At 37.2% G+C, this 17699-nt stretch overlaps 1 long non-coding RNA gene across 1 annotated transcript in view; it reads left to right on the top strand.

Moving 5' to 3' along the window:
- Positions 1-17699, top strand: part of LOC134483413 (uncharacterized) — a 723689-nt gene that overhangs the window by 633093 nt on the left and 72897 nt on the right. The window contains exons 49-50 of the long non-coding RNA XR_010060293.1: positions 11825-11862; positions 11998-12094. This is a non-coding gene — a long non-coding RNA (uncharacterized LOC134483413). The remainder of the gene's footprint in view (positions 1-11824; positions 11863-11997; positions 12095-17699) is intronic.

Below are 17699 nucleotides of genomic sequence, written 5' to 3'. Positions count from 1 at the left end.
AACTTTTGGGATCACTTAAATACACTATCATATCATCTGCAAACAGTGATATTTTGACTTCTTCTTTTCCGATCTGTATCCCCTTGACCTCCTTTTGTTGTCTGATTGCTCTGGCTAGAACTTCAAGAACTATATTGAATAAGTAGGGAGAGAGTGGGCAGCCTTGTCTAGTCCCTGATTTTAGTGGGATTGCTTCGAGTTTCTCTCCATTTAGTTTAATGTTAGCAACTGGTTTGCTGTATATGGCTTTTACTATGTTCAGGTATGGGCCTTGAATTCCTATTCTCTCCAGGACTTTTATCATGAAGGGGTGTTGAATTTTGTCAAATGCTTTCTCAGCGTCTAATGAAATGATCATGTGGTTTTGTTCTTTCAGTTTGTTTATATAATGGATCACGTTGATGGTTTTCCGTATATTAAACCATCCCTGCATGCCTGGATGAAGCCTACTTGGTCATGGTGGATGATTGTTTTGATGTGCTCTTGGATTCGGTTTGCCAGAATTTTGTTGAGTATTTTTGCATCGATATTCATAAGGGAAATTGGTCTGAAGTTCTCTTTCTTTGTTGTGTCTTTGTGTGGTTTAGGTATAAGTGTAATTGTGGCTTTGTAGAAGGTATTCGGTAGTGATCCATCTGTTTCAATTTTGTGGAATAGTTTGGATAATATTGGTATGAGGTCTTCTATGAAAGTTTGGTAGAATTCTGCACTAAACCCATCTGGACCTGGGCTCTTTTTGGTTGGGAGACCTTTAATGACTACTTCTATTTCCTTAGGAGTTATGCGGTTGTTTAACTGGTTTATCTGTTCCTGATTTAACTTCGGTACCTGGTATCTGTCTAGGAAATTATCCATTTCCTGAAGATTTTCAAGTTTTGTTGAATATAGGTTTTTATAGTAAGATCTGATGATTTTTTGAATTTCCTCTGAATCTGTTGTTATGTCTCCCTTTTCATTTCTGATTTTGTTAATTTGGACGCACTCTCTGTGTCCTCTCGTTAGTCTGGCTAAGGGTTTATCTATCTTGTTGATTTTCTCAAAGAACTAACTTTTGGTTCTGTTGATTCTTTCTATGGTCCTTTTTGTTTCTACTTGGTTGATTTCTGCTCTGAGTTTGATTATTTCCTGCCTTCTACTCCTCCTGGGTGTATGTGCTTCTTTTTGTTCTAGAGCTTTTAGGTGTGCTGTCAAGCTGCTGACATATGCTCTTTCCTGTTTCTTTCTGCAGGCACTCAGCGCTATGAGTTTTCCTCTTAGCACAGCTTTCATTGTGTCCCATAAGTTTGGGTATGTTGTACCTTCATTTTCATTAAATTCTAAAAAGTTTTTAATTTCTTTCTTTATTTCTTCCTTGACCAGGTTATCATTGAGTAGAGCATTGTTCAATTTCCAAGTGTATGTGGGCATTCTTCCTTGATTGTTATTGAAGACCAGTTTTAGGCCGTGGTGGTCCGATAGCACGCATGGGATTATTTCTATCTTTCTGTACCTGTTGAGGCCCGTTTTTTGACCAATTATATGGTCAATTTTGGAGAAAGTACCATGAGGAGCTGAGAAGAAGGTATATCCTTTTGCTTTAGGATAGAATGTTCTAAAAATATCCGTTAAGTCCATTTGGCTCATGTCTTCTCTTAGTCTGTCTATATCTCTGTTCAATTTCTGTTTCCATGATCTGTCCATTGATGAAAGTGGGGTGTTGAAATCTCCCACTATTATTGTGTGAGGTGCAATGTGTGTTTTGAGCATTAGTAAGGTTTCTTTTATGTATGTAGGTGCCCTTGTATTTGGGGCATAGATATTTAGGATTGAGAGTTCATCTTGGTGGATTTTTCCTTTGATGAATATGAAGTGTCCTTCTTTATCTTTTTTGATGACTTTTAATTTAAAATTGATTTTATTTGATATTAGAATGGCTACTCCAGCTTGCTTCTTTTGACCATTTGCTTGGAAAATTGTTTTCCAGCCTTTCACTCTGAGGTAATGTCTGTCTCTGTCTCTGAGGTGTGTTTCCTGTAGGCAGCAGAATGCAGGGTCCTCATTGCGTATCCAGTTTGTTAATCTATGTCTTTTTATTGGGGAGTTGAGGCCATTGATGTTGAGAGATATTAAGGAATAGTGATTATTGCTTCCCGTTATATTCATATTTGGATGTAAGGTTATGTTTGTGTGCTTTCATTCTCTTTGTTTTGTTGCCAAGACGATTAGTTTCTTGCTTCTTCTAGGGTATAGCTTGCCTCCTTATGTTGGGCTTTACCATTTATTATCCTTTGTAGTGCTGGATTTGTAGAAAGATATTGTGTAAATTTGGTTTTGTCATGGAATATCTTGGTTTCTCCATCTATGTTAATTGAGAGTTTTGCAGGATACAGTAACCTGGGCTGGCATTTGTGTTCTCTTAGGGTCTGTATGACATCAGTCCAGGATCTTCTGGCCTTCATAGTTTCTGGCGAGAAGTCTGGTGTGATTCTGATAGGTCTGCCTTTATATGTTACTTGACCTTTTTCCCTTACTGCTTTTAATATTCTTTCTTCATTTTGTGCGTTTGGTGTTTTGACTATTATGTGACGGGAGGTGTTTCTTTTCTGGTCCAATCTATTTGGAGTTCTGTAGGCTTCTTGTATGCCTATGGGTATCTCTTTTTTTAGATTAGGGAAGTTTTCTTCTATGATTTTGTTGAAGATATTTACTGGTCCTTTGAGCTGGGAGTCTTCACTCTCTTCTATACCTATTATCCTTAGGTTTGATCTTCTCATTGAGTCCTGGATTTCCTGTATGTTTTGGACCAGTAGCTTTTTCTGCTTTACATTATCTTTGACAGTTGAGTCAATGATTTCTATGGAATCTTCTGCTCCTGAGATTCTCTCTTCCATCTCTTGTATTCTGTTGGTGAAGCTTGTATCTACAGCTCCTTGTCTCTTCTTTTGGTTTTCTATATCCAGGGTTGTTTCCATGTGTTCTTTCTTGATTGCTTCTATTTCCATTTTTAATTCCTTCAACTGTTTGATTGTGTTTTCCTGGAATTCTTTCAGGGATTTTTGCGATTCCTCTCTGTAGGCTTCTACTTGTTTATTAATGTTTTCCTGTGTTTCCCTAAGGGAGTTCTTCACATCTTTCTTGAAGTCCTCCAGCATCATGATCAAATATGATTTTGAAACTAGATCTTGCTTTTCTGGTGTGTTTGGATATTCCATGTTTGTTTTGGTGGGAGAATTGGGCTCCGATGATGCCAAGTAGTCTTGGTTTCTGTTGCTTTGGTTCCTGCGCTTGCCTCTCGCCATCAGATTATCTCTAGTGTTACTTTGTTCTGCTATTTCTGACAGTGGCTAGACTGTCCTATAAGCCTGTGTGTCAGGAGTGCTGTAGACCTGTTTTCCTGTTTTCTTTCAGCCAGTTATGGGAACAGAGTGTTCTGCTTTCGGGCGTGTAGTTTTTCCTCTCTACAGGTCTTCAGCTGTTCCTGTGGGCCTGTGTCTTGAGTTCACCAGGCAGCTTTCTTGCAGCAGAAAAGTTGGTCTTACCTGTGGCCCCGTGGCTCAAGTTCGCTCATGGGGTGCTGCCCACGGGCTCTCTGCGGTGGCAGCAACCAGGAATACCTGTGCTGCCTCTTCCGGGAGCTTCAGTGCTCCAGGGTTCCAGATGGCCTTTGGTGTTTTCCTCTGGCGTCCGAGATGTATGTACAGAGATCAGTCTCTTCTGGTTTCCCAGGCTTGTCTGCCTCTCTGAAGGTTTAGCTCTCCCTCCCACGGGATTTGGGTGCAGAGAACTGTTTATCCGGTCTGTTTCCTTCAGGGTCCGGCGGTGTCTCTGGCAGGGGTCCTGCCACTCCAGGGCCCTCCCCCACGGGAGCCCAGAGGCCTTATACAGTTTCCTCTTGGGCCAGGGATGTGGGCAGGGGTGAGCAGTGTTGGTGGTCTCTTCCGCTCTGCAGCCTCAGGAGTGCCCACCTAACCAGGCGATTGGGTCTCTCTCTCAAAGGGTCTTGGAGCAGAGAGGTGCTGCGGGCCGGGATCTGAGGGTGTGGGACTTCCAGGTAAACACAGAATGTGCCCGGTCCTAGAGGAATTCTGCTTCCATGTGTCCCAAGCTCACCGGGCAGCTTTCTTGCAGCAGAAAAGTTGGTCTTACCTGTGGTCCCGAGGCTCAAGTTCGCTCATGGGGTGCTGCCCTCGGGCTCTCTGCAGCGGCAGCAACCAGGAAGACCTGTGCCGCCTCTTCCGGGAGCTTCAGTGCACCAGGGTTCCAGATGGTCTTTGGCTTTTTCCTCTGGCGTCCGAGATGTGTGTGCAGAGAGCAGTCTCTTCTGGTTTCCCAGGCTTGTCTGCCTCTCTGAAGGTTTAGCTCTCCCTCCCACGGGATTTGGGTGCAGAGAACTGTTTATCCGGTCTGTTTCCTTCAGGGTCCGGCGGTGTCTCTGGCAGGGGTCCTGCCGCTCCTGGGCCCTCCCCCACGGGAGCCCAGAGGCCTTATACAGTTTCCTCTTGGGCCAGGGATGTGGGCAAGGGTGAGCAGTGTTGGTGGTCTCTTCCGCTCTGCAGCCTCAGGAGTCAGCTTCTAATTTTTAATCATTTGACTTGTGGTTGATGATTGTTTGTGGAAGGTTTTGAGAGAAGTCTCTCTGCTTCCTCTCTGTGGTTTGAGATATAAGCTGCTAATTCAGCAACCTGCTGTTTACCACTAGAGATACAGAAAGAGAAGAAATACTATTCTGCCACTACAATTTCAATTTTATTAATATATTTTTGTTGTTGTTACAAACAAATTCTAAAATGTAGTTCTGGGTGTAAGTAAACTCATAGTAGACTCTCTGACTATGCCTCTCAGTTGATAGATATAACGGCACTTGCCAATGTGACTGATCTTTTTCACAAAAAAAGAAAATTTGTAAAAGTAATGAATGAGCAATGTCATTTTCACATTTACAAATCAAGTTAAAATACTCAAGATATATTGACTTACATATTAATCATATAATTCAAGAAATAGAAACAAAGTGTTTACTTCATATATGAGCTCAACCTACTATACCTAATGAAACACTGTCTCAAAGTTCCAAAAATTAAAAGGGATATGAATAAAAACAGAAACTAAACAAAGGAGAAAAGCAAGAGGAGACAGAGGAGAAAAAAAAGGGGAGGAAGAGAAAAGGAGCCCACCATTAATCAGAGACAGTGGAAAGCTCATAAAATGTGAGTTTCTTCTTCACTGCTTCACAAAATGGGGAACAAAATTATTCATAGGAGGAGATATGGAGGCAGAGTTTGGAGCAGCAACTGAGGGATCCCTGTTGGAGGAAATAAAGGACTGAAAGATCTTAAGGGACTTGCAACCCCATAAGAACAACCATGGCAAAAAACCAGAGCTCCCAGGGACTAAAACTACTGAAAGACATGGATTGACACATGTCTCCAACTTCATAAGTAGCAGAAGAAGGCTTTGTTGGGCACCAAAGGAAGGAGAAGCCCTTGGTACTACCAAGGGTGGACTCTCACTGTAGGTGAATGTTAGGGGGAAGGCAGGAGTGGGTGGATGGGGAGGAGAACACCCTTAGAGAAGAAGGGAAGGAGGATGATATAGCGGGCTTATGTCCAGGAAACCAGGTAACAGAATAACATTTGAAAAATAAATAGAAAAATTCAATAAAAACAAACACACAATAATATGATAAAACAGGAATTTCTTTCGGCGTTTTCAGTGTCCTAATCACACTTTGATACACAGTAGATGTATAAAATGCAAAAATTTAGGATTCATTTTCTTGTTCATAAAACCATATATTATCCTTGTCAATTGTGTTCTTGTATAAAATCTGGAAGACAGAATATCCCTTATTTAAAAATCATTACTTTTGACCAGATATTTGGCAGATTAAGATGAAACACAGTATATTTAAATCCAGTTTACTCTGCACAGCATCTTCCTGGCCAGAAAAAAAAGCCATTGAAGCAAACATTGCTGCTATAGGTAATAAGTTATTATAACTTATGGCATACTTGTTACCAAGTATCCTCTGACAATTTTGATAAATACAATACTACAGAATTGTAATCTCACAGGCTTTTTTACTAATAGGAATCAATAATTAAAAGTTATCTTTGAAACCAAGAATGCAGAAGTATCTTTTCATCAAGCTTTAAATATCTCCAGCATTGACAGAAGATTCAGAGGGTCTGATCTGCAGTAGCCCAGCCTGTTTAAGAGTGGTCATACCTTTCTTTCAATATGATATGAATTAATATATTGCCATACTTATCTGCTCAGTCATATATTGAACCAAAGTTAGCCACACAGGGATAGCTTCTGAAAATAGTGCTATGGAATAGGAAGCTGAATATTCACATATGCATTCAAAGTCACATTTTATTTATGCAAATTTTCCTTCCTTAATCATAAAACACAGAGCAGATTGTCCAAATACAAAGCACACTGAGTAATTCCTTATGCATTTCCCTATCCCAGGTCTTGCAGAAAAGGATATTACTAAGTCAATATCATATTTACATTCATTGAAAACTAAATGAATGTACAAATGTTAACATTCAGGAGCTATTCTACATTTATGTTTATGCCTCATTTGCATATTCATTGCGCATCAGAATCATCAATTTTTAAGTTGCATAGTGATGTTGAGTGATGCTTCTGCTTATAAAAACTAATACTGCTCTGCAAACTTATTTCTCAGAAATCATGTCAGGAATTACATATAACTGCAGATCTTGAGAAATATACAGCCTTTATTACCTACATACCTCTACACATACACAGAGAGAGAGAGAGAGAGAGAGAGAGAGAGAGAGAGACACCCACACAGACATAAGTTGGGACTTAAGAACAGAGAGACAGTGTTTCAGTGATAGAGAGAGAGAATATATACACACACACACATAATTAGCATTAATGAAATCTAGCTAACTGTGGTGGCATGTGAGTTTACATGTAGCACTTACAAGTCAGAAGTTAATAAATCTCTGAGTTAAAAGACAGCCTGGTCAAGAAGTTAATTTCCATTCCAGCTAAATCCAATGTGTAAAACTTTATCTAAAAGGCAATCAAACAAAAAGTAAATATCTCAAAGCAACAATTTTTAAAATAGAAGAAAAAATCATCATTAAATGACAAACCAATCCTTTTAGTATATAGCAAACGTTATGTTAATGGTAAGTGCTTCATTTACAGGAACACATAGGAAACTTTAAAAATCCACCTGATCAAGTAAAATCTAAGGCATAATATTAATAAAGTAGCATCTTTTATTCTTTAGTGATTTCTCCTGATATTACAAGTATCTAGTACTTTCGTACATTCTGTAATTTTGTTACATTTTTCCTAAGCACTCTTTCTTTCTTGTGTATAGAGATCTAAATGTGAATATAATTCAATACCCTGTAGTCATCATTGCCCAGAAAGCACCTTGAATTTATCCCTGACCAATTTATACAGGGGTTGTGAAGACCCAGCGCTTTCATTCTAGCAATAAATACATACATACATACAGCTTAAAGATCACATCTGCCTGCCTTGTGTCATTAGCTTTCGAAAAGATTTTGAATCTCTGCAGCCTAGTAACCATGCACGCATGCGTGATTAGAGGGTTATGCTGGCTCACTAGCACAGACAGGGGCGGGTTCAGTGTGATTACTTAAGTCATGCAGCAGGTCCTGCTCAGAGAAGAGGCAGACATAGATGCCTGTCACAAGCACACTAGGACTGATCAGCAAGGCAATGCAGCAAACAAGGTCAGCTCTTTCAAACCCCCAAAATATTTTCATAGGTAGATAAGATTTTTTTCACACTAAATATTTCAGTTTTGTTGGGATAAAAGATTATTCTCTAGATCTCAAGCATTTGACTCTGATAAGTCAGATCAGAAAGCTATCAGATCAGGTCCTTGCTTCCTTTGTCCTGTCTTGTGTTTGCTGCTGTGCCCCACCCCTTGAGCTGTCAATCTGTCCTGTCACTTCAGGTCTCTTCTCTTACAGGGTGAACATTAGCATTTCAAAGAGCTGACCAAATTGTGGATTATTGGTGTGTGGGAGTAATGGCAGTCAGGAAAATAAAAAGGACATTTAAGTTTGTGCACGGATTTAGCATAAAATTTACACCCATAAAGGAAGTTACAGTGGTATCTCAGTATCTGCCATAGACTGAATGATATGAATGGATTAAAATCATTTTGAGAGTTAACATACAGATTATCATCAGAGGGAAAGAACACAATAGATGATGTAGTTTGTAACTCCCAGTTTGTGAATAGTTGGGTCATCAGGTAAGAATGGGTTTTGATGTTTTGATAGTTATAATAAAGGAAAGGGGTTTCCAAAATGGCTGTAAAAAAGAGTAGTGGGCAGAGTGTATTTGGTTTTGTGAACTGCAGGCATGTGGAAACGTGCTGCACCTTCCAGCAAGTTTCCACATGTGTGTATATATATATATATATATATATATATATATATATATATATATACACATATGTATATATATATATACATATATATATATATGTGTGTGTGTGTGTACATATATATGCACAAAAACACACACATACTCACATACTCACATCACATACACTGCATAGAGTAGTACAGAATAATAAACCGTTTTCTTCTGTGATCACAGAAGGTGATCTAGTTTGAATGTTAAGACAATACTTTAGTGTCTTTCGGTATATGTTATTTGTTAATATGTTTTTACTTTTAAATCTTGCCCAGATTCAATAATAAACTGGTGGAATGGAACTAACTTTCTTTGGATATGTAATCTATACTTTGCTTTGATCCATTGATTTGGATGAACTTTATAAGATATGCAAATTATAATGCAGATTTGTTTTTGGTTTTTTTGTACGGTTATGTTTTTTTGGGGGGGTGGCTTGGCTGTCCTCCATCAGATAAATCCACAAGGATGTGCCTTTATTTTGTTTCTGTTTCTTTGTATTCTTTCTGGGCTTTTTGGAATTGTATTTTGTTTTTCTTTATAAAATGGTGTTGTAGTTTTAGTAAAAATTGATTTCTGTCCCAATTTTTCATTTCCGTTTTAATTTTTTATTTATATCACGGTTATATTTTTCCTTTTTCAAAACTCTTCCCAGTTTCTCCCCACCTCCTGTCCCTTCCAGATCTCTTCCCTTTCTAGCTCTTATGAGGAAAATTACACCCAAGGGATAACAACCAAACATTAACCAAATGGAATACAGTAAGATATTTAAAGAACATATTGAGGGTGGGCAAGGCAATCCAACAAAGTAAAACGAGCAGACACAAAAATCAGAGACCCAATTTTTAACACACTCAGGTATGCCATAAATATACTAAATTGCATGCTCTAAGATGTGTAAGAGGAAAGAGTGCAGACGGATAATAGACTTTGAGACACAGATTTACTCACAGGCACGCCCTATACTTTTACCTATTGTATTTTGTTTTCTATTTCAAAATGCTGTTTGGGTTTCAGATTTAAAAAAATAATTTATAAAATACATGCCTATTTTGATCCAAGCCAACATCATTCTGAGGGTTTCCTGAGGCTGTTGCTCCTAAAGAGAGTTAATTAATACAGAAATAACAGGGTAGCACCATTCATTATAGTTTTTGTTACTTCAGCTATTACACAATACAATTTGAAATCTGGCATGATGATAGCTCCTCAAATTTGTTTACTATTCAGGTTTATATTACAGGGTATCTTTTTTGTCTCCATATAATTTTACAACATTATTTTTAATTTCTGTGAACGATATTATTGGTCATCATCAAATATATGCATAGGTAATACATATGTAACATTTTATATAAAATGTTGTTATATAATATATATTATATAACAGTATTATATATAATGTTTTTTTTCTTTTCTTTTCTTTTTTTCGACCTGGGGACTGAACCCAGGGCCTTGCACGTGCTAGGCAAGCACTCTACCACTGAGCTAAATCCGCAAACCTATATATAATGTTTTATAAATGACATTGTTTACATAGTTTGTTCCTCAAAATATTTGTTACTTCTGGACATGTCTTTTCATTAATTTTTTGACACTGTTACATTGCTGAAAGTAATTTTAATCATTATCAGGTTTCTGCTGCCACATTTAGAAACTTTTATGCATAAATAATATCTTAGTCAAAGGAATCTCCTAATACTTTGCTGAATAAGACAGGAAGAATGAACCTTCTTGTCCCATTCCTGATTTTAATAAAAAAAAATTGAATTTCTCACCATTAAACATGATGCTCCCTCGGTATTTGTTGTCTGTTGTTTTATTTTTCTGAAATCTGTTCTGTTTATCCTTAGCAGTGACCACATTTCTAAGGAAACAGGACACTTGCTACCCCTTTAGCCATCTATGTCAGTAAGAATGTGTGCAGACTGAGTTGGGATATTAAAAAGCCCTCCTCTTCCTTTCTTGAATTTTTGCTCAATCTTGTGAGGGGCACACATGTAACTCTAATTGTAGGAGGCCGTGTTTACAAGAGCCAGACCATTTATAGAGACATTCCAAGGCATTAGATCCTGTCCTCTTGTTTTTACCCAGTATAGGGACATTTACAATCCCCAACTGTGTCTGAGTACTGACTGTTGTTTATTCACTGTCCTTTATGTGGATATGTATCATTGTGCCAACAAAAAAAAATTAGTAATAGAATTGTTATCTACAGAAATAATCAGCAACACATGCCAAAGGGCATAACAGAAATATTTAAAAGGGAATTTGGCAAAATTAATATTTGGTAAAGCAATGTTAGTGTGTTTTCTGGTAGGATCTTTAAAATCCCTAGCCAAGTTTATTGATCATGTTTGTAGTATCATTCCTGAATTCTCTCCTGTAGTACTGGCCTCCCTCTAATTAATAATTTGGTTTGTTAAGCACAAAATTCCCTTTACACAGTGGAAATATTAATGCATTTTACTAGGCCAGTAATTATTGTAAGATATAAGGATTATTAAAGGATAAGAAAACCATTATTTTTTCTTAATGGAGACTCGATAGTGTTTTCTAGCATTATGAAAGATAACCACCAGGGAAACTTTGCTGGATAGCACAAGGTTGAATTCTCTATGTCCATCAAAAAAATTTGATTGTGTGTATACATCATGATCTTATCTTGAAATCTGCTGGAACAAACTGATGTTTTTTTCCACTTTCTCTTTTGTTCAATTTTATTGGTTTTTATTTTGAAAGACACAACATTAGGATTCAAAAAAATTTTGTCAAAATACCATTGAGTTCATTTGATTTGGATGTCTACTGCTTTGAATAAAACCTTCCATGAATGTGATTTCTATAATCAGTTAGACTCCACCATATTAAATTATTTTCTCCGTTAGGAACATTTGTGTTTTAGAAATAGCTTCATGGTTAGAGATGGTAGATTGTGTTTAGTTCTTTCTCTCAGTAATGGGAGCCAATTCACTTTACTCTATGGAAACCATATGCATGCTCTCATGATCTATATGAGATCACATGTGAGTTAGGTCTGTTATATCTAAAAAAAATTGGTTCCTTGGTTACATTATTTCTATTCCCACTTGCTGTAAGTTTTCACCCAACACAAAGAATCATGAGAGATGAAGGGAACATTTTGATGGAGAATTTGCATTTATGACTGAGTTACCAAATCTCTCTTATTTCTACACATTCTTCAGGTATATGTCTGGCTTTGTTGCCATTAATAAGAGATAGTAGCTTCTGTGATCATGGCTGAGCAATATATTAATTAAAGGGAATAACAGAATATTATTAGGATTTTTTAAATTGCTACATTGTTTTCACAGAGAAAAAATGGTGTTTGGTATGTCCCTTGGTCACTGTCTACTTATTTCCCTTTTCTTAGGCATCTGAGCTATGTCAAGAATGTGTCTCATGGACTAGGTATTGTATCCAGTCAAATAATTGTTACTTACTCTCACTGCATTTGTACCACTATTGCACCCATGTACAGTATAGGCAGTCCACCATTGTAAACTGAAGGATTTCAGCTTTGTTCATCTTTCCTTTTCTCCTTAGGAAGTATGAATAAATTTTCCAATCCATGAACATTGTCGAGAAGGAGTGAATACTCCAGTAAGTCACCTACTTAACTTCTTCATGTTCAATGAGATAGGTAAGTGTTCTCTCATCAGCATGGTTTTATGAGCAGTTTTTGTAAAGCAACAAAAATGTGGGCAGGAATGTAAGTTGTTTGGGAGTTGCTGTGAGATCTCAGTCATGAAAACTCAAATAGATGTAATGCATACATGGCACTGGAGTGGCTTTGGTAGTGAGAGATGGCAGTTAGGTTGTACTCTCCTTATTATTTTGTGAAGTATTTTAAGAATATTCCATTAACATATTATAGATTAAGGAGTCTCTACTCTAGTATTTTCCATAACATTCTTCAGATAGTCCACAGATTCTTGTGTCCCTTCAACTTTCCTCTACTTCTGCATTTAATATTCCCATTCATCTGTCACATTACAACAAATGCCTCCAGATTTAATTATGTTTTCACTTATTCTAGAAAACCTTCTATCATTTCTAATTCCTCACTCTGTATCTTATCTCTGAGGATTTAAGGATTTTCACATACATTTGTAAGGATTGAAACCTAACAAGCAGTTTTAAGTGATCATATCTAAATTTTTCTTTTGGGTTCTGAGTACCTCACTCAGGATGATTTTTTTCACTCAGGATGACTTTTTTCTAGTTCTATCCACTTAAGTAAGAGTTCATTGATTTTTATTTCATGAAGTAAGTTACATTTCATTGTGTAAATGTACCATATTTTCATTATTCATTCAATTGTTTATGGACACAGTTCTGAGGATATCTGGGTTAAAAAAGTAGGAAGACCAAGATGTGGATGCTTCAATCCTACATAGAAGAGAGAAAAAAATTGTCACAGGAGATAGAGGAAGGGAAGGATCTGGAAGGAAGAAAGAAGTGTGAGGGAAAAAGATGGGAGAAGATCAGTTATTTGAAGGGATATGAGAGAAATACAGACGGTCAGGAACCCGAATAGAAATAATTAGCAGTAGGGACTGCAGAACTGGGGATAGCTACTAAAAATTCCCAGAAACCAGGAAAACAAGAGGCTCCCAGGACCAAACACGGATGACTTTATCAGAAATACCCCACAAAGGAGAGATAGAACATGTAGAGACCACCTCCAGTAGATAGTCACAACCCCTAGTTGAGGGATCGTGCCACCCATCCATCTCAAAAATTTTAATCCAGAAATGTTCCTGACAAAAGGAAAGAGAGGGAAAAAATGGAACAGAACCTGAAGGAAAGACAGACGTATCTAAGGATTTGTTTCATCCGCAGATACCAAACCACAACACTACTGTAGAGTTCAAGAAGCACTTGTTGAGAGAAGCCTGATATAACTGTTCTCTGAGCAGTTCTATCAGCACCTAACCAAAATAGATGTAAATAGAGCCAATCATCATACTGAGCCTTGGAGACCCCAATGGAATAGCTAGGGGAAGGACCGAAGGAGCAGAAGTCGATTGCAACCCCATAGAAAGAACAATGTGAATTAAAGAGATCCGCCAAGGCTACCAGAGACTAAACTACAAACCAGAGAGAATACCTGTAGTTCCACAGGGCTCTAGATGCATGTGTACCAGAGAATTGCCTTATCTGACATGAACAGGAGGAAAGGACCTTGTTAATGTGGAGTCTTGATGTTCCACCATAGGATAATGATAGGTTGGTGAGGCGGGAGTGGATGAATGGGTGGAGAGGCACGCTCAAACAGGCAAAGTGGATGGGGAGAGGAGGAAGGGGATTGGGCGTTGTGGAGGGATAAGAGATAAATGGCATATCATTTGAAGTGTAAATGAATAAAATGCCTAATTAAAAATAGTGATAAGTTTCTTTCAAAAATTCTTTCAATTTGAGAATAACCATGTTATTTTCCTCAGAATCCAAGTAGATAGCAGTGCTCTTGACAGCCCTAGATTCAGATTCTTCCCACAGTTATATCCATTAGTACTCTCAGATCACTACCAAGAAATATACTTGTTTTCAATAAGTCCAGAAAACTGAGTCTGTACTATGTGGAAATGTATTGTATGATATAAGAACTTTCAGCCCAAATGGTGGGTCCTGTTTGCCTCTGAATGAATGTATGTATGCCTCAGAATTACCCATGAGGATAGTGTATTCTCCCAAGTATTTTTTCCATTGGCATACTGGACAAATAAGTCCCTTATCAAAGCAACCATTGAAGCCTCTTCATAGGGTGATTACACTAAAAAGACTTCAACTTCTAACACAGTATTAAACTATTAAAAAAGTTCTGTCCATATTATGTGAAAAGGACCCCCATTGAAGGAATCAGGGAAAGGGCTGAAAGAGCTTGAAGGGGCTTGAGTACCCATAAGAATACCAATGTCAACCAACCAGAGCTTCCAGGGACTAAGCCATTACGCAAAGACTATATGTGGACTGACCCTCGGCTCCAACTGCATAGGTAGCCTAGTAAGGCACCAGTGGAAGAGGAAGCCCTTGGTCAGCCAACGCGGGAACCGAGTGAATGGGTTTCTAGTGGGAGGGCAGTAATGGGGGGAGGTTTGGGAGGGGAACACCAAACTAGACAGGGAGGTGTTAGGGTGATGTTGGACTGGAAACCGGGAAAGGGAATAAAATTTGAAATGTTAATAAGAATTACCCAATTTAATAAAGATGGGGAAAAAGATTAAAAAAATTATCTGTCCAACTTGCCTCTCCACTTTAAAGATATTTTGTTCTGCAATTTTCTATTAAACTTCGATAGGTAATTTTTTCTACAGTAAACGTAATCCTGTTCCTAAGGTATTTACTTCCTCCCTTACAAACGTATATATCTTAAACCACATTTCTGAATTTTTGCTGCCTAGTACTAATATTTTCACTTCTTGTATGTTAATTTCAGGCTTCATAATATATTTTTGTTTAATTTTACTAATGCTTTAGTCACTTTATGGCCTTGGATTTCATACTTACTACACAATCATTATTTTTTGAGATAAAAGCATCAATTTCTCCCCAAAGAAATGGAACTAGATGCCATATATATGTAAAGACATAGGTAAAACTTAGGTTTCCCATTGCCTGGCAAATCACCACGTCCCAGTGTGGAACTTCTTTCATTGACTTCATATATGAACTGAACTAAGAAATTCTTGTTTTAGAACTCCTTTAAAATATTTTGCTTGCAAAATCAGAGATGGTATTTAAGGAAATAAATATTGTCCACTAATAATAGATAATAGGTTTGTGATCAGAAGTCTTCCAACTTCTGCCCATGCCTGAAGTTCTAACAAATTTTCCTTTGTATTCAACAAATTTTCACCAAGAAATCTTGAAATTATTTTTGGCAAGACTTAGAGCACAATCAAATTCAAAAATTCAAAGGGTCTCAAGAGCAATCTTTAAAGTAATACTTTCTAAATTTTTAGAAAACACATGAGGATGAAATAAGTATTACAAATATACTCATGAGTTTTTCTGAATCTCACAAGCTCATAGATATTCTTTGAAATTTAATTTTTATTTAGCTACAGGACTGCTTTTTGAAGTAGTCCTCTTACATTTTCAACCTTAGTTCTCTCACAGTTTCATTTTCCTCAGAGAAATGATTCTCCATACTATAAACCTGCTTCCAAAATCACCCATATACCACAAGTGGATGATAAAGCATTGTTTATAAAATTCAAATTTGGAGCACTTATTTCCTAAGACTGGTCTGTAGTAAGAAAGTAACTCATAGATTAAACTGGAATTTATATAAAACCTAAGGTCATAATCTTCGTATATCAGACTTTTTAAAAAGAAACTGCAGCACAACAAATTTATCAATTCCAATATTACCTTTTTTCTCTATTATTTTATGCATTTCAATATTTTGACCTCCCTTTTTTCAAAGAACACCCACAAATGGTGAAGGGAAAAATCATAAAATTTACATAGTATATTGGTGTAGGCAATTTGGAATCATGATGCATTAGTAACATTGCCTTTACTGTTATCCTGTCCCCATTTCAACTCACAAAAGCAATAATGTCTATCATGATGGTACCTTCGTCTGAATGCACTGTTTTAATTATTTAATGATCACGAATACATGGAAAGCACCAAACACATGGGTTTATGGAATCTATCAACTATTTTGCATATATCATTATTATTGTGCCACATATTTTTACTCTGAAAATTCTACATGTGCTAACTCTGAAAATTGCATATATTAACTTATACAATATAAACAAGAATCACTGCCTTCCTATTTAAGAAATAAATTATGCCTACTCATTTATCTTTGTGTATGTGTGGTTTTCTAGTCTCTGAATATTTTTCATGGGAACACTTATTTATTGGTATGGTTATGAGTTATGGGTTGATTTAAATCAGTAAGACTTAGCACGATAATAGTAGTCGATGTGCAAGTAGTATGAATGCACTGTTTAGGTGCAGGATCCTACTACGTAAAACTGTGCCAATTTTAGAATTCATTGTGGGACTCAAATCCAACTAAAAATGTTGGTTATTCTCATGATAGGCAATTCATCACTGTATTGGAAGTATTCATTGGCAGGGAGTATATCCAAGCTTGACAAAGTAGTGATTTCATTTACCTTCAGTAGCCTGCTTCATATATTCTGGCACTGTGAAAACTATTCTCTAAGATACACAGTAGAATCAAGCTTATTGGGCAATGCTAGATAAATTTATCTCTGTTCTTTGACTTAACTGTGTGCTTACTTCAGCAATGGGGTCTTACTTTAAAATCCTGTATAATAACCAAGAAGGTTTTTAATGGGATGGACTGTATGGGAAATCTCTGAAAAGTGAATTTAAAGTAGACAACCCAATCTGGCACTGGACAATGTACTTGTCTGGCTATAGTGTCCTGTGGAGAAACCATTGTCTTATTACTAGTTAACCTTATTTGTAAAAAGTTTCTTACAGAAGTTTGCTTCAAAATGCCTTTTTAAAACGACTTTAGGGATATTTACCCTTCCTCACATTCATTCCTCAAATCTCAGCTTCTACTACCATCACCATTTAGTCAGTGGTATGTTTATGCTTGGCCCAGGAAATGGCACTGTTAGGAGATGTAGCTTTGTTGGAGTAAGTGTGTCACTGTGTGTGTGGAGTTCAATACCCACATCTTAGCTATCTGGAATCCAATCTTCTGCTTGATGCCATTATAATATAGGTGTAACTCTCAACCCTTGAATGCCCATGTCTGCCTTGACACTGCCATGCTTCTACGATAAAGATAATAGACTGAACTGCTGAACCTATAAGCCAGCCCCAATTCAATGTGATCTTTATTAGTGCTGTCTTGTTCTTGGTTTCAGTTCACAGAAGTAAAAACCTTAGTAAGACACTTAGTCTGTCCCTAGTTTCCCTTTTTATTTATACCATTGTTTTGTAAAAACTCCCCTCAAATGAAATACAGACCTATGATATTGTGAGTCTCCTGACTTATATGTTTATTACCACTAGAACATATGCATGTGAAAATCATTTTTAACTTTTTAAAATTTAAATTTATATTTTATTTCTTCCCTTTTCTTTCTGCTTGCTGTCCCCTCCGATGTCACCACTGCTCCCACAACCTTTCCCCTATTCTCTCCCTCCTCTTCTAGGCAGGTGAGGCCAGTCTAGGCATCCTATGACCCTGGCAATTTAGATAAAGGTGATTGCTGTTTAGGCCTGGCAATTTGAGTTTTCTC

Source organism: Rattus norvegicus, chromosome 1, assembly GCF_036323735.1.
Source record: "Rattus norvegicus strain BN/NHsdMcwi chromosome 1, GRCr8, whole genome shotgun sequence".
Classification (NCBI taxonomy): domain Eukaryota; kingdom Metazoa; phylum Chordata; class Mammalia; order Rodentia; family Muridae; genus Rattus; species Rattus norvegicus.
This window is presented reverse-complemented; position numbering and strand designations above follow the sequence as displayed.